Genomic DNA, 18913 nt, shown 5'->3' on the forward strand with positions numbered 1-18913 from the left:
TGGGGAAAGCCCCCGGAGACGTGACAGGTGAGCTGGGACCTGGGTGCCCAGAAGGAGCAGGCAAGTGTGAGGAAGAGGGACCAGCTAGTGCAAGACCAAAAGGGGAGACAGGCTCAGGGGGTCCCAGAGCCGGGGAAGCCAGGGCGGCCACGAGCGTGAGGCCAGGAGGCCAGAGACTCAGCCGGACCGCGGGACCCTGTGGACCGCACCAGTCTACAGATGGATGCAGGACGTTAAGCCAGGGAGCAGGCAGCTCTGACTTCACTGCTATAAAGCATGGCTCGTCCTGACGTGTTGGTCTGAGCAGGTAGGAACGGGAGCAGGTGGCTCTGAGGATATGCTGCCAAGTGGAGAGGGGCCGAGCTCGGATGAGGGTGCACAGGAAGGGGAACGCTCGCTCGCTCGGGCCTGACTCCGAGGACCTCGTCTGGGGAGGCCGGCAGGAGGGTGGACGCCCTTTGGTGTCGTGCGTTCACCGATGGACCAGGAGAGAGAGACGTCGCCCGGCTGGAGGGGACACAGGTGCTGATGCCGGGCAAACCGGGGGTCCATGGGCTCGGCGGTGTCCTCCCGAATCTGAACGTGAATGTGAGGGATGCAAAGACACCCCCAGACTTGGTGACGTGTCCTGGGACAGAAGCTCAGCTGGCTTAGCGAGGGGCAGCAGGTGGGTCTCCCTGTCCAGCCCGTGAGCACGGCTCAGGTCAAGAGGCTGGAGGCTCAGGGCCAGCATCCAGTCCCTGGCCTGAATCAGGTGGCTCTCGTGTCTCTGGGGAGGGAGGGGGAGCCTGGCTGGACACCGAACCCCAGCTGCACCACCCTAGGGGACCCCTTCTCGCCGTTACACGGCACACCCCCATAAGGTCCCAACACGAGCTCGGGAGGGGAGGCGTCTCTTTGCAGAATGTGTCTCGACCCTGCGAGCGCTAACCTGGAGGGGCCCCGACAGCCTGAGGGGCTGGATTTCCACACTGGGGTTTTGTTCTCCACCGGACTGTGAGGGACGTGTGGATAAAGCTCCAGGCACCGGGTCTCGGGGACCTGGCATGGCCACCTGCCAGCGCTGGAGGAGGGTGGGGACCCGCTGGGATGACGCAGAGCAGAAGATGCAAACACCACTCTGTGCGCTGTCGGGACACTCGTCCCACTCGGCGTTGTGTGGGGGGGAAGCGTATGCATGTGTGTGTGTGTGCAGACGTGTATGTATAAGCGTGTGGGTGCAAGTATTAGTGTGTCTACTCATGTGCGTATGTGTATGTATAAGGACGTGGATGTAGGTTTAAGTGTGTGCATGCGTATAAATGTGTGATTGCATGAGCATGTGGATGTGAGTATAAGTGTGCTCTCATGTGTATACACGTTTGCATATGTTCATAGATGCATGAATAAGTGTGTGCACGTATATATGTGTATGTATAATCATGCGGGTGTATGTACAAGTGTGCATTCCCATACACAAGTATACGTGTATGTATGAGTGAGGTCGCATGTGTGTGTGTTTTCACGTGTGTATGTTTGTATGGCATGTGTATGTATGTATTCATGCATAAGCACATGGGTGCATGTACAAGTGTGTATTCATGTCTATACATGTGAGCAGAAGCATGTGGATATATAAGTGTATGGTGTGTATAAATATGAGCAGGTATAAGCTGGTGGGTGTTTCTATAAGTGTCTGTCCATATGTATACACGTATGCATATTCCATAGATGCATAAATAAGTGTGTTCAGGTATACACATGTATGTATAAGCATGTGGGTGCATGTAAAAGTGTGTATTCGTGTCTATACATGTATGTATAACTGTGCAAATGCACTGTGTGTGTTTTTGTGTGGATGTAGCTATAGGCATGTTGATACATGTATAACAGTATAAGCATGTATAAATGTTTGCATGCGTGCACATGAATGCACACGTGTTCATGTGTATATATGTATGTAAAACTGTGTGGATGTATGTATAGTGTATGTGTATAAATGTGTGTACGCATGCATAAGTGTTCATGTGTACACGTGTGTGTAAGTAGGTAGGTGCATGTATAACTGTATGCATGTATGTAAATGTGTGTATGCATGAGTGTATGTTCGTGTGTGTGCATGTGCGTGCATGTGTATACAAGCATGTGGATGTGTGTATCAGGGTGTGTGTGTATAATTGTGTATGTGTGTTTAAAAACCCTACTGTGGACACCCCCCCACCCAGTGGGGCCGTCACCCTCAACCCCATTGCATTTGCAGAGCCCATCTCGGTCGGTGGCTTTCCAGCGTGGGGAGTGTCCCCAGATTCCTGGCTCAGCATCCCGTCGATATTTCCTCCAACGACTTAACCCACAGCAGACGGTGGAGACTCCCCGTCTGTCAAAATCTGGGCTCAGGGGGCAGGGTGACACTCTTCAGTTCCTCCTTCCTAAGGAGCACACAGTTGGGAGGCCCTGGGGAGTGAGGGCTCTGCCCTCTGATCGTCGCATTTTGCCTTCTAACAGAATCGACTGCAAATTTAGGACAGAAAAAGAAAGCCAGAATGATCAGACACCCACTAACCTCCAAGAAACTCAAACAGGAGGCATCCAAAAAATTGCAAACTAGCCCCCGTAAAGAAGTCCGGAGGTAATACCCACTTGGCAGTTCAGCTTCTCTGTTCAAATGCAAAAAGGCCCTTGTTTACGACCCGGGCCTTACATATGCAAATCGGGAGACAGGAACTCTCAGGGGATTGACAGAAGAGCTCCAGCCCAGAGAAAGCCCTTGGGGCCCCAGAGGTCCCTGAATCTCCCCCAACTCCCAGCCCCCACCCCGAGATCTCCAGGTGCAGCCCCGCCTCCGAGCGTGCGGGAGGTCCTCAGCCCTCTCCTTTCGGCCCCTGGGTAGCAAATTACCCCGCAAACGGCCCACTGGAGTCAATTCCGTAATTCGCTTGTGACTGTCGACTTGAGACGTTCTGTTTGTCTGCCGCGAAGAAGTAAATTTTCAAAACTTCGTCTTGATGCGGCCAGACAGCATGAGCGGTCATATTCGTCATCGGCCACTGAAATCGCATTTCAAAATCCAGTCCTGGGGCGGCTGCAAGGGAACCGATAGGGAATCAATAACCCCCCGCCCTGCCCTTGAAGGCAGACGCAGGACCCGGAGCGTGGGGGGTAGACAGGGGCGGACACCCCAGCCCCCCCCACCCTGGTCCCCACGCGAAATCTCCCCGCGTCAAATTAATTTCCGCGTCCTCCCCAGATTCAATTAGATGGGGACCCCTCGTAACTCCAAAGGCTCCCGACGTCCCATCTTGACAAATTGCCGTGCTTAGCGCCCGTCCCCGAGCTGGGTGTTGAGTCTTGTTAATCTTTCCACTAATTCTCAATTACCCTAAAATGAAGCCATAAATCATGAAGACAGGGGATCGATGGAAACGTTGTTTCTGGGTGATTGGCAGCCTCCCCAAAGGTCTGCTGTAAGTTGGTTTAAGGTTACGGTCCTGCAAGGAGGGGGCGGCGGTGGTGAGGAGAGACAACCACCGGGCAGGCCTCCCCACCGGACAGGCCTCCCATAGTCGCCGTCTGCGGGACCGAGGCCCCGCCCTTGGGGGATCCGGCAGGGGGACAGTGCTAATTCCAGCCCATCAGACGCGCCATCCTTCTCCTTTTCATACCTGCTGCAGCAAATGAGAAACAAATTAAATTTCACTCCACTCTCTCCGCAGAAACCATTTAAATTTTTCATGGAAACTAAATTGTCCCCAGACAAATAGCCCCCCGTTCCATGAAAATATACTGCAGCACGAGGGACCGAAATAAATTTGTGTCACTCCGGATAGGCCTTTTCTCTGTAATGTCATTCACCGCGGCCGAGAAATGAGACGCCGGCCGCGCACAATGCCGGGCTGGGCCTGCGGGGGCCCGCCGCCCTGTCCCCCCTCCACCGCTGGGCGACCTCATAGTCTCCCTGTTATTAATTTGCAGCCGGGGTTTTTCATTCATGAGGCCCAGATTGAAATGTAAATCAGCCACAGAGAAAGTCGTCCTCGCCGGGGCCGGCCCACGGTGGCAGGACTCGGGAGGGACGGGGAAAATTGTTACGGCTCCGAGAGACGCAGCACCCGAGCATCCATCACCCCATCACCGGGAGGGGACACAATGCATGACAGGGCCCGGCGGGTGGGAGGAGATGACAGAGGGGAGGCCTCAGCATCCCGCTACCTGTTGTCCCTGGAGCGAAGGAGGCCACTGTCTGCCTCCCCGCTCCCGTCTCAACAACGATGCCGCTATTTAAATGGTGTCTTCTTTTGTCATCTTAATTTGTCTCCTCCCGGAGCTCCCCGCCCGCCGCCCAGGGTCCTGTTTGGAGGTGCGGTGGCGACAGATGGAGGCTTGAACCTTCGCCACCGGGCTGCCTCCAGGTCCCAGCCAGGCAGCTCTCCCAGCTCCTCCAGCCCCCAGGGGCCCCGACGGTTCACTAATGACTTTCTGTGTTAATTCACCAGCTCATCTGCGTGCCTAAAGCCAAACAAAGCCACAGGGGCGTCCAGCCCGAGGACTGAGGGCAGGACGGGGGGACCCACATTGCACTAGGGACCTGAGCTGGCTCCTGTGGGTGGGTCCTGGTGACGGATCCTCCCGTCCAGCAGAGCCAGCCCTAGTCCCCTTCTCAGGTCAGCTCCGGGCAGGCAGCCGCGGCCACACAGGACTGTCTCCTGGTTTGGGGCTTGTGCCCTGGGGATCCTGTGGGTTCGGGGACTATACCAGCTGCGTGAGGAGTCGGAGGCCGGGAGCTGGTCTAGAGCTCAGCGTGTGCCCAGGGCACGTCCCACAGCCTGCTCCGCCCCCGTTGTCCTCGTGCGGTGCTGGGCAGGTGGTCTAGCCGAGATGCCCCCACTGGGCCCTCCTCCCTGAGGCTGAAGACCCACAGGGGAAATGGCTTCCCGTCTCCTTGCTCCCTCACCCAGAACCGCTCTCCATGCTCCTGATTTGGCTCAGAGAGATGGTGAAGACCCCTCCCCTCTGACTGAGCAGCAGGGGCGGCAACAGCCACACACACACACACACACACACACACACACACACACACACACACGTGGACGATGGCTCAGGGCCTATTTTGCAGTTATCAGAGTCTCATGACCATTCTTCTTCTCACTTCACTTGGGGAAACCGAGGCACGGGGCCATTGGGTAACAGGCTGGGGTTGCTCACATAGCCATGGGCAGGACATGAATTCACCCCAGGCCATCTGGGGCCATGCTTGACCACTTCTCTGCAAGTCAGCTGGATATCCCTGAAACACAAGTTGAGTGCGTGGAAACCGATTTGGAGCCATCGGGACGGCAGTGTTTGTGCAAACCCCCCACCTCGTGCACACAGATGCACAGACCTGTGTGGTTGATAGACTTGAGCGGGATCTGGGTGCCTCAAACACTGTCCTCAGGACAGGCTGACCGCTTGGGTTGAGCCCTTGGAATGGGGCGACGCATGGGACTTCTCTGAGCCGCATCCTCTCACTGTTTTACCGACAGAAACGGTGAGACCCTCGAAATGCATTCAGTGAGTCCCCTGCTCCCCCCCAGCCCTGCAGACTGATTTGTAGAAAGGGGTTGAGAAACACAGACAGATGGGAAAGCTCATGCTCTCAGATCCCAGGGGGGAGCGTGGTCCAGCATCTCATGGGATAATCCTGGGGGTCACCACCCCGTGCCCCTCCATGCACGAGGAGGGTGATCCCCCCTGGCGGCTCCCTCGCCACCCCCAGGACCGGCTCCCCTGTCTGCCCCTCCAAGGGGCAGTATCATGTCTTCCTTGCCTTTTTGCTTATTGGGTGTAAGTTCAATCTGGCAGGACCCGTCAGGAGCCTTGGCCCTTCTCAGATCCCTCCCAAAGGGTACAATTCAGCTTTATCAATAGAAACAAAAATGCTGAGATATTTTTTCCCCATGCATTCAACACCTGGGCTTTTAATTATCATTTTATTCTGAGCTATAGAGGAGAGGAGACGGGTACCATTTAGCAGTCTTTTTTTTTTTTTTTAAAATAGACTATTTTTTAGAGCAGTTTTAGCTTCATGGCAAAAATGACAGGAGGGTATAGAAATTTCCCATATATCCCCGACCCCCCCACATGCACAGCCTCCCCCATTATCAACATCCCCACCAGGTGGGACATCGGTTACAATGAATGAACCCTCATGGACACGTCATCGTCTCCCAGAGTCCATAGTTTCCATGAGGGTTCACTCTTGGTGTTGGACTTTCTGTGGGTTTGGACAAATGTATAATGACATGTAGCCATCATGATAATATCAGACACAGTAGTTTCACTGCCCTAAACCTCCTCTGTGCTGCACCCATTTATCCCTCCCTCCCCCAACCCTGGAAACCACTGATCTCTTCACTGCCTCCGCCATTTTGCCTTTGCCAGAGAGCCATAGAGTTGGAATCCTTTCCCAATTGGCGTCTTGCAATTAGTGATGTGCATTTAAGGTTCTTCCATGTCTGTTCATGGCTTGGTAGCTCGTTGCTTTTTAGCGCTGAATAATATTCCATTGTCTGGATGGAGCACGGTTTATTTATCCATCCACCTACTAAGGGACATCTTGGTGGCTTCCAAGTTTCGACGATTATGAAGAAAGCTGCTATAAACATCCATGTGCAGATTTTTGTGTGGACGTAAGTCCTCAACTCCTTTGGGTAAATACCAAGGAGCATGATTGCTGGGTTATATTACACTCATTTTTACAAGACACAGTCAAACTAGAGCAAGATCAGGGTAACAGAGGGATTTATTGGGGGGATAGTCAGGGTCAGGCACACGACATAGTCACATTGCCTAGAATGGAATGTGTGTCCCAATGGAGTGAAATAACAATAAGTCTTCAACTTTACCAGAATTTAGGACCCCAGGTCGTTAAGATGAAGATGCAATGAAGGCGTCTATGGGGAGGGGAGCTGGGGACCCCGACATGATCAGCATTTCGGGGGTTCTTTGCTGCTGCAGGACACACACGTGCTAGGAGAGATCACTAGGGTTCATCCCTAGAGCCAACTTCACCATCTCTAGACTTTTCCAGAACTCTCTCTCTCTCTCACACAGATTTTGCCCATTCCACCCTCCAGCAAATAGGAGAAAAATCTAAGAACTGGAAACCCACCCTTATCTATTTTGCAGCTCAGTTTTTTTAGATTGATACAATGCACTTTTTAGCATTCATGGAGTTTCTAGATTTTTCTGGAGCATCTCATTTATTCCTTGCATTCCTGTCTTCAATTAGCCCTGATAATTAAAAGTTTGTGATCCACCCTCCAAATGCTAAACATAAAAATTACCCAAAAATTGCCATATGACCGACTGAGCAATTCTTCCCTTAGATTGATACCCGAAGAATTGAAAATGGGGATAAAATGGGAATTCACACAGAAGCTTGTACACGCATGTTCACAGCAACATAATTCACAATCACTAAAAGGTGGAAACAACCCAAGCGTCTACTGATGGATGAGTGGATAAACAGAATGTGGTCCATCCACACAGTGGAATATTACTCAGCCAAGAAAAGGAACGAAGCACTGACACGGGTTACAACATGGCTGAACCTTGAGGACACTACACTGAGTGAAATAATCCAGTCACAAAAGGACAATTCCTGTATGATTCCACTTCTGTGAGGTCCCTAGAGTTGCCAAAATCATAGAGACAGAAAGTAGAATGGTGAGCGCCAGGGGCTGGAGAAGGGGGCGTGGGGGGTGACTGCTTAATGGGTACAGGGTTTCTACGTGGGCTGAGAAAAAAGCTTTGAAATAGTTAGTGGTGCTGGTTACAGAATGTTGTGATTAGATTTTAAGCCACAGAATTGTGCACATTAAAATGGTTATAGGGGAAATTTTGTGTGCAGTCACTCGTCACTTAATGACAGGGACACGTTCTGAGAAATGCATCATTAGGCCATTTCGTTATTGTGTGAACATCATGGAGTGCACTCACACAAACCTAGATAGTGTAGCCTCTTAAGCACGTAGGCTCTATGGTGCTAATCTTATGGGACCACTGTCGTCAATGTGGTCCATCGTTGACCCAAACGTTGTGATGTGGTGCATGACTATGTATATATAGAGAGAAAGAGAGACTGATGGGCAGGTTGGAGAAGAGTAGGGTCATACCTTCACGGCAGGGGACCCCCATCCTTTGCCCCACCTCATGATCCCATGCATTAAGCCCATAGCTTCTAGATAACCACCCCTCTTCCTGGGGCCACGTGGGTCTCGCGATGGATGGGCCTGGATGAGCGCAGCCGGCTGAAGTCGGACCCTCATCTCTCCCACCCTCCGGCCTCATTGTGCTCACTCTCCGTGTCTCCAACGATCTTTATAATTGCTTATCAAATGGATAGTTATTGTATCATAAAATCCTCCAAGCCATTCCCGGGTCCCATTCACTCGCACGGATGCATGTTCCTCCGATGATTTATCACAATGGATGATGCTAATGGGCCGCCTAAGAGCTCGCTCTTGTTCTCCCTTAAGAGGCTGAAAGTCCCCCAACCCCTCAGATGGACGGACGGACCGGGGGATCTTTTATCCGCCAGAAAACCCGCAGCCGTCCCAACGAGGCCGGTAACTAATGGCAGACGCTCTGGAGACGAAAGAAATACTCCGTTAAATTATTTATACATTAATCAGAAATACGGCAGTGTAGCCACATCGTTAATTCATCGCTAATTGTTTTATGGATTGGTGATTTCCCTCATCCTATTGCCAGTCCCTTGCAAAGCCTGTGTCCTCGGCCAGACAGCATGACTGACCACAGAGGTCTGGCAAGGAGGGATAGCCGTGGGGCTGTCTCTTTGTTAATCTTGCATTAAAACACATTTGAATTTAATTTTACGTTAAAACACAGCTCCCCGTTTCCACCCAGAGTCTCATGGCGAGGACAGGGGTCTCCTCTCAGTGACATTTCCTCCCCTCGTAGCTCAGAATTCTTCTCAGCTGCCTATTTATGCAACCCACCTTCCCAAAGTGCCCCAAAGTAGTCTTTACACTGATTTTCTTTTTTTTTTTAATCCCAGTACCACCAGGTGTAAAAGCATCGTGCCGTGAGCATTGCATGGGGAAGATTCGGGCAGGGGGCGCCCAGACACCATCACAGCCTGGTTCCCTGGACCCCTCCCCAGACCGTCCTCTCTAAACTTGCTGACTCCAAGTGAAAAGTAAGAATTTCAACACGGAGCAGCAGCCCCAAACTCCACTCCGTCCTGTCCTTCCCCACAATTTACCCTTCCGGGGGAGCAGCCTGTTCCAACAGCCTCCCATTCATCCCGCTGGTGAGGGAGGGTTTCCCACCCTGGGATTTGGGTTTGGATGAAGACATGCACCCAGCTCTGCAGAGATGAGGTCAACAGCCATTTATCAGTCACATAAGCTCGCAGCTCAGAGGAAGGAACACGGACCCCCACGAGAGAACAGAGCAAGCCCCTAGAGGCTTTGGGGGGCAGGATTTGCAGCAACAGGAGGGTGTCGGGGCCCCTGGTTCCTGCAGGAGGATGTGGCTGGCTTGTTTGGAAGATCCCGTGGCCTGGCAGGGAACCCAGGAGTCGAGGAGAAGTGGGCACGTGCCTGGTCCCCAAGACGAGTTTGGGTGCTTGGCTGGGGGCCTCCTCCACGGGAGCACAGTGGAGAGGGAACCTCGCAGGTAGGACACGGGGGCCCTCCCAGTTTCCCCCAGATGTCAAAGCAGCCCTGATATGGGTCCTTCATTTCAGATCTCCCACCATGGAGCCCTCGCTGCGGGCGACACCAGAAGGTTCTCGGGATGCGACGTTAGACGAAGACGCAGCAGACTCCATCTTCTCACTGACCGGAAACCAATGGTGTCCCCGTTGCGTGCATCATGACAGAGGCTGGACAAAGAGGGCGCCCCCAATGGGGCAGTTGGAAGAGAGCTAATGATGAGGCCGTCCATCAGGTGTGGGCAGAGTGAAGGGAGATGAGGGCACCACGCAGCATCCCAGGAAGTTGATTGCAACTCAGACTGGAAACAAGAGCGGGGAGTGGGTTTCCAGGAGCTGGAGGGAGAGAGTCTGGAGATGGCCACCCGAGAGGAGGAACGTGAGAGGTCAGCCCCCGGCCGCCCTGCAGGGAGCTAGCCAGGGGAGCCTCTCCCCAGAGTGCAGGCAGCCCCTCCCTCCCTGCCGTCTTCTCTGGGGCTCGCTGGTGGCCAACACCCACCAAAGCCAGGGGCACAGGAGCCCTGAGCATGCTCCCCATAGAGGTCCACCCTGGCCACAGAGCAGGACAGAGTACATGACAGTGGGTCTGGGGGGACCCCAGAAGGTGAGCAGCACGTGAACATTGAGTACCTGCTCTAGTTCATTCCTTCATTGTTGATCCATTGATCGATGGATTGATTGAATATGGCTCAAACAGTGTTGCTGGTGATGCAGAGAAGAGGAAACACAGGTGGAGTGGGTGACCAGGTGGAATGCAACGCATTTTGAGGGCAGAGAAACCATTCTGTATGGGAAACTCTGTGCGATACCAAAATGATGGATATACGACGTTATGCATTCGTCCAAACGATAGAATGCACAACATCAAGATGAACCCTAATGCAAACTGCATGAACCCTGATGCAGACTACGTGAACCCTAATGCAAGCTATGGACTTTAGTTAATACTGACTTAGAATATTGGTTTGTCAAGTGCCGCTAATGCACCATAGTCACACACCATGTTAATAACAGCAGAGACTGTGGGGGAGGGCATTCTGTAATTTCTGCTTGGTTTTTCTGTAAACCTAAAACTGCCCTCAATAATAAGGTCTGACAATTACAGAAACAGAAAAACACAGTAACCCCTCTTGGAGTGCCTACGATGTGGTGGGGAGGCGGATGAAGAAATGATTGCAATCTGGCAAAACGCAGGTTGGATGGAAATAGGCAATGCTCAGAACAAGGGAAGACCAAGCTGCCCCAGGTGGTGGGCAGTTCCCCATGGGAGCCGCCCTGGAGAGGCGGCATGTCCACCTTTAAGAGAAGTTGGCCGCCATGTCGCAGAGAAAGGGCGATGGCCAGCCAACATGAACCTACGGGCGCCATATTGAATCTGTCCTCCCACTAGGAGAGTGGGCAGTGGCCCCACTCTCTCTGTGGCCGTACTTGGCCCCAGGCCTGCAGGGATGACTCTCCACACTGGGTTATCTAAGGCGCTTTCCACTGAGCATCCTGACAGAGGATCCCTGGCCGCTGCTGTGTCCACCCCAGCAGTAGACTGGACCCAATTGGAAAAGCAGCTCGGAGGAGAGGGGAAATTCTCCAAAGATCACAGCTCCTTCTTGATCATTAGAATAATCTTCGCTTCTCACCTTCAAAGCGCCGTGCAGACGCCGGCTGATCAATTAAACATGCTCTTATCTTTTCTGATTGGAGTCCCGCTACGCGGGTTGAAAAGACAGGGCCATGTTCTGCGGGAACGAGGAGCCTTAAAAAGAAATGCAGACGTGGATATATTCTGAATTTCACTGGATCTAAGCGACCTCAGCGGAGCAGAGTCTGCCTCGTCAAAGGAGGTCCCGCATGTTGCTGTTTTGTCTTTTTGGAGGAACCGAGATGAGTTTTGGAGGAACACGTCCCAGCTCTGGGACTGGCCATCCTGTGGAGAACGGTTACTTTCTAATCTTTTTCTGTTTCCTCTTCCTTTGCTGCCTTCCCAAGGCAGAAAATATTTCTTTGACTTTCTCCCAAATCTTGGAGGATTTACGAGACACCAGACTATCTGCTCGATTTTGATAGTCAGGGACACTCCTCTCATGACGGTGGCAATCCCACCTCCGATGTTCACCTGTAGAAGCAGGAGTCTGTTGGGTTGCTCCTTCACCATTTTCCATTATTTTAAGTGTCTAAATATATTTGTAATGCTAAAGTCCTCCATTATTTTAAGTACCACAGAGTCCACGTCTTCTGATGGGGACTAACTGACATGCGGACGCTGTGTTCTTTTTCACCTCAATTGGAAAAACGTTGGGTAGGTATGGTGGCCATGACAAAATGGAATATTTCATCTCGTGCCTGCAATGCAGGAACCAGCCCATTTCTCCTGCCCACACATCCCAACCACCCGTGCACATGCGACAGCACAGAGATAAGATCCGAGAGATGGAAACAGCTGCCCCCATGTTGTCGGCTCCTCTGAAATTTCTCCTCCAATCTGGTCAACTGGGCTTTGTCCAAATTTGCAAAATAGACCAAGAATTGAAGCTCTGGCTCTCCTCTCCAGAGACACAGGGTAACCTCAGTCCCCACTCCCATCCCCATCACTACAGGGTCTTTCTAATACAGTAAGGTCACACCTGGCGTCTGAAGACCTGGTTGGGGAGATTTCATGAAACTTCCAAAGATGAAGTTGCTGCTGTCTTTGCGTTGGGTGCTCCGGCCACTCTAGAGGATGCCAAGAAACCTCCAGGTAATGCCCCTTTCTTGTCCTGAGGCAAATGGATGCAACCATCCATGAGGGCTGAGCAAGACATGGGGAGCCTTCAAGAGGAGAGCCATGGGCACTCCTAGTGGGAAGCTCTCAGAACGTCTGCAGAGTCGAGTGTTTCCAGGGAACAGATCCCGACAGGGTCTGCAACATCCTCCTCTCCACCACCACCATTTCTATTGATTTTATCCTACTTTACGGATTTGTGGAAATTTAATTTTCACGCCAACTTGGAGAAAAGCCCTCCAAGTAATAATTCACATTAGATGATGATTTTTTTCATTCAGGTAGACGAGGCATGGAAGGGATCCAAGAACTGGAACCACAGAGGTATGTGTCTGATCTCCAGCAGCTAGAATGGACATTCCCCTTGAGTCTGGGTGTCCCAGCTTCACTCCACGTGGACTTGAGGGAATCCTAGGTGTGAGGACCAGAAGGAAACATAGAACCTCTCGATGCTGGACTCAGCTGCTCCGTTGAGGTTTAACATACATCCAGAAGAGTGCCCACATCACATACGTCCACCCCAAGGAGTTGTCACAGGGTAAGCACACCTGTGTAACACACACATGTCTAAAAACAGACAGGACCAGGACACATCCCCTCCCGGTCATTATCCCTCCCCAAGCTCACCCCTCTCCTAAGTTCCAACACCATAGGTTTATATTGGCTACTTTTCAACTTTATAAAACTGGAAGCATTTGGCGTGCAATCTTTTGTATCTGGCTTCCCCTGCTTTCAGCCCAGTTTGTGAGATTCATCCATGTGAATCTCCACTGTGAGTGTCACCAATGTGCACATTTTCAGTGCTGTATAATATTCCATTGCATGAATATACCACCATTTCTTTATCTACTCTACCGTTGACATTGGACTTGCTTCCAGGTTTTGGCTGTTACAAATTATACTCCTATGAAGATTCTTGCACACAATTTGGGGGCACCTGTGCATGCCTTTCTGCTGGAAAGGAGCAGAATTCACAGGGCACAGACCATGCACAGGCCCAACTTTAGTAGATACACACCCACCATTTCCCCAAATCGTCACACCAGCCTGCAGTCTCTCCATCAGCCCTGGAGACTTCCAGCTGCCCCACAGCCTTGTCAACACACGGCACTGTCTGTGTGTTTCATTTTAGCCAATCCAGTGGGCATGGGGTGACTTTGCCTTGTGGTTTTAACCTGTGTTTCCTTAATTACTAGCAGTGCCTTCATTTGAAAGAGATGACAGCAAAGGATTTCCCAGTTACATAGAAAATCTGTGACAGAATCGAGAGCAATGTCATCCTTCTCCTAACTCGGTGACTTTCACAGCCCCCGCCATTCCACCCCCTATGAGACAGCATCAGCAACACTCGCTCTGTCCGTATCGTCCTCCCTCTGTGTTGTGCGCCCTGCAGTTACTCACCCTCGAGTCCAGCAGATTTTCATGCAGGGCCCACCCGAGGTCATCAGAATAAAACCATGAGCCAGAGAAACAAGGGCCATGCCCTCGTGCTGTGAAACGGAGAGAGATTAAAACTGTGGCTGGTCTTCTCCACTCCATGCTCTGTTTCTTTCTTTTGCCTTTTCCTCTTTAACCGCAAGAGAAAACCTCTGCGGAGCTGGAGATGGGCAGAGCTGAAAACACCCCTGGATGCAGCACCTCCTACATGTGCTGTTTGCAACGGTGAACCAGGAGGGGGGAGACACTCAGACGGACAGGAAGACCGGCTCTTTTTCCCTTAGGAAGTTCAGCTCACATCAGGGGGCTGTGATGGGGTGAATGGTGCCCCCCCGGAAGATATGTTCAAGTCCTGATCCCCAGTATCTGTGACTGGACCTTATGTGGAAACAGGGTCTTTGCAGATGTGATTAAGTAAAGGATGGAGATGAGGGCGTCCTGGAGGAGGGTGGCCCTAAATCCAATGACAGTGTCCTCAACAGAGACAGAAGAGGAGACACAGACACAGAGGAGAAGCCACGTGGAGACAGAGGCAGAGATGGAGGGAGGCGGCCACCAGCCCAGGGACGCCTGGAGCCCCAGAAGCTGGAAGAGGCAGGAAGGACCCTCCCCTGGAGTCTCTGGAGGGAGCGCGGCCCTGTGACCCCTTCATCTCAGACGTCTGGTCTCCAGGACTGGGGGAGGAGGAATTCCTGTTATTTTAAGGCACCAAGGTTGGGGTCATTTATTACGGCTGCCCCAGGCCACTCCTAGAGGCCTTGGCTCTGGATGTGGCAATACCGTGATTTGATGGCTTTGGGGACAAACGGGGTCACCTGTTGGTTAGCCCCCAGTGGGTCACTTCCTCGTGGGCAGGCAGTCGGGGAAAGCAGGGCACAGCCCCCGGGCCGTCAGAAGCCCCTCATGGCCGTCAGGCAGCCGCAGCCCACGACGTGGGCCGTCTCCTCCCATTACGGCCCGGAGACGGGGCCTGTGATGTCTCCGGGAGCCCCCTCCAGAGGATCCCCTGCCTCTCATCTCTCCCGCGTTATGAATAAAAACATGAAATTAGTTTTATGTCAGAAGAACAACCCCTAAGACACTTGTAACTTATAATTACGATTTCTCAGCTGTTGGACCTGTCAGTATCAGGAAATTCACAGCCCGGGACTTCGCGCGGTTTATGGGCTCCGACATGCTGCACCAGCCGTGGAAAATTAACCACACGGCTCTCGCTTACGTGCTGATTTATGAAGTTCGGGGAGAAGCAGGAACTTGGAACGTGGACTCCTGGCTGGGGGAGCCTGTGGCTGGGAAGATCCCGTGGACTCTATCCGGGGGCGTCCCCCAGAAAGTCCATGAGACCCAACGTTGTTGGAGGTGCCTTCCCCAAGGGCCACGTCCACTTCAGCAAGACACACCTCACCCTCCCCGAAAATCATCCCAAATATGAAAAAAAAAAGACAAACAATGGAGTCAGACCATTGGACAACCCTTGTTGGCCGACATGACATCTAAGGAACATGTCTTGAAGTGTCTAAGGACGCTCGTCTGTGAAAAGAAGATGCCGCCAAGCTCTTCTTTGGGAGCTGGTGGCACACGTGTGCTTGGATTGTGACAATCCCTACAGCTGGGAGGTTGCCATGCTCTTTCTGGATATAAGTTTTATTTCTTGGTTTCCCCTTTATAGGATTGGTGCGCAAATTGGGTGCTCACCGGGGTGTCAGGTCCCACCGGCCAAGGTCTCTTGCGTCGTCCGTATAATTAAAGCCTGGCACAGAGAAGGTGAAGAAAAGCTGAGAAATTAGCTATCCCAGCGGTGGCACCACCATCCACGGCCGTCTGGTAACCACAGGAGGGTCAAACCCACGACAGGTGGGTGTTCTTCAACGGCAGGACAACCCCACACAACTGTTCTCGTCTCATCTCATCTTCAGTGACTCATGAATGAGTTGTTGAGAGAATTGATTGACATTTCCTGGAACACCCTTGGCTCAAAGCTCGAATCTGGAGAACAAACCATCTCCTCCCTCATTCATTCAACAAGTCTTCACGGAAGACCCAAGATGGGCCGGTGTCTACAAGCCAGATCAGAATAGAAGCAGCATTCTGATGCGTCAGGGGCTCAGAGTGTAGACAGGAAGATAAAATATTGCCTGACTTGAATGCAAATGGTTGCAGCCACTATGGAAAACAGTATGGAGATGTCTCAAAAAATTAATAATAGAAATACCACACAACCCAGCTATCCCACTACTGGGTATTTATGTGAAGAACATGAAATCAATAGTAAAAGGAGAGTTATGCATCCCTATGTTCATCACAGCATTATTCACAATAGCCAAGACACAGAAGCAACCCAAGTGCCCATCAACTGATGAATGCATAAAGAAGATGTGGTATATATATGCAATGGAATACTACTCACCCATAAAAAAGACAAAATTGTGCCATTTGTGACAACATGGATGGACCTAGAGGGTATGACATTAAGCAAAATAAGCCAGATAGAGAAAGACAAATACTGCATGATTTGACTCATATGTGGAAGATAAACAAACACATGGATAAGGAGAACAGATTGGTGGTTACCAGAGGGGAAGGGGGTCGGGGGTGGGTGAAAGGGATACAGGGGCACCTGTGTATGGTGATGGATAAAAACCAGACTATTGGTGGTGAGCACATTGCAGTCTACACAGAAACTGATATATAATAATGTACATCTGACATTACAACATCTTATAAACCGTTATGACCTCAATAATATAATAATAAAATATGTATATTGCCCAACCTACATTTTAGGGCCAAACGGAATCGTGGCTTCTCTGTATCACGTGCTCACTTTTCTAAGTGCATTATGTCCAATCTGGTCAATGCCCCCGGGTGGCAGGCACCGCAGTCTTCATCTCACGGTTGACGAGTGAAGATGAAGAGTTGGGACCTGTGGGGGGAGCAGGTAGGTGACAGATCCACAGTCCCCACTCGCCTTGGAGACGTGAGCTGACGCCACCCCGTTAGCCTTTCTGGGAACAGATAGAGCCCCATGTGGAAGCCAAGCCTCCCAGCCCACCCTCCCGATGCTCCTCGATGCTCAGCTCTGACCTTGGAAGACCTGATCCTGCGACAGACAACCCGGGGGCTGCCCCTCGGGGTGAAGGGTGTTGATTCCGTTCCCCTTTATCCACCCCCACACGCATGCGGGGAAATGCTGTGACCCTGTCTTCACTCTTACTTCCTTTTATTTTAGGAATAAAATGGGAGACGTGCTCTTGGGTGTGGACACACACAGCTCTTAATCCGGCCGTGTAGCCGGATCACCTGGGGACGATGTCCTTAACAGAGGCCCCTGTTACCCCGAGTCCTCATAGACCGGGGTCTCTGAGATGGCGCTGGGGGCGTCTGCGTGCGAGGAAGCGCCGTCAAGGCTAGGGGCTCTTGGTGTGGGAACCACTTCCACGGCGGCACCTTCAGATGTGCCTGAGCACCTGCCAAGGACACCTCCATCTCTCCATTCCTCCCCACCCACCGCGGCCGGCTGGTCGACCGACAGAGAGAGAGGGAAGATGGACACAGACACACGGACGTGAGTGACCACGTGGCAGGTCCGTCAAGAGGAGGAGGACACGTGAGCAAAGAAGACTCTGGGAGGTCACACAACAGATGGGGGCCTTCCAGGCTCTGCTCTGGCCGTCACCCAGAGCCCCAGCCCGTCCCCGGCACCAAACCCGGGCGGCGAATGTCCCCTTTCTTGCTTAGGGAAGCCTAACTTGGGGTCTGTTCATGGTAATCAAATGAGAAAGTTCCAGAACTAGATAGTCATGGTGGTTGCACAGCACTGGGAATGGGCTTAATAGACCTGAGTTGGGCAATTAAAAGTGGTCAATTTTGTTGTGTGTATTGTACCGCAATCAAAGATAGATAGATAGATAGATAGATAGATAGATAGATAGATAGATAGATAGATAGATAGATAGGTGGATGATGGATAGGATGGATAGATGAATAGACAGATGTGATGGATGGGTGGATGGATGGACAGACAGATGGAAAGATAGATGATAAATAGATGATAGATACATAGATGTTAGATAGATAGATAGATAGATAGATAGATAGATAGATAGATAGATGATAGAGAGATGATAGATGATGGATAGAGAGAGATAACAGAGATAGAGGATAGATAGATAGATAGATAGATAGATAGATAGATAGATAGATAGACAGACAGATAGAAGATAGATAGATGATGGATGGGTAGATAATTGATAGATAATTGATAGATTGATGGATGCATGAATGGTTGGATACACAGACAGATAGACAGACAGACAGATAGAGATGGAAAACCCTTACCATCCACTGGGCCAATTCACCCTAAGTTATCACTGGCTGGTGCAGAGCTGAGGTCCTATGTGTCCAGGCTCTGAGGAGAAAAAAGCCTGATTGATTAGGATTGCCATATTTACCAAATAAAAACCCAGGACGCCCACTTAAAATTTGAATTTCAGAAAACAAATAATAACTATTTTTTCATATAAGTATGTCCCTTGCAATATCTGGGACATACTTACCCTAAAAAACAAAAATCCATTGTTTCCCTAAACTTCAAATGTCACTGGGCATCCCGCATCGCGTCTGGAAACCCTGATCCCGAGCTTTCCCACATCCCTGACTTTGTCACCTTGTCCTCACCAGGTGGTCCCGATGTGAAAACATGAAAACCCCCCACGTCCTCATCCGCACATCAGCACCTGTCGGAAAGGAGAATCTCCTCCATCAGACGACCCGGCACCTCGCAGCGGCAGCTAAAACGCATCAGAATGCCTCTTGCGCGTGTCTCCAGGTGTCATCCCGTTTCGTCAAGACACCTCCCCATGCAGCCTCACTCTGGACCCCACAAAGCCTGCACCCGCCCCACCAGCCCGGTGCAGCTGATGTGTATTAAGATAAAGCCACGTGTCACCGCAGTCCTCTCCGACAACTGTTGGAGGAGGGGGTGATTGACAGCCTGGTCCTCCAGGGAACGTGGTGTGAAA

This window comes from Ceratotherium simum, chromosome X (genome assembly GCF_057802395.1).
Source record: "Ceratotherium simum simum isolate JZ-2026a chromosome X, ASM5780239v1, whole genome shotgun sequence".
Classification (NCBI taxonomy): domain Eukaryota; kingdom Metazoa; phylum Chordata; class Mammalia; order Perissodactyla; family Rhinocerotidae; genus Ceratotherium; species Ceratotherium simum.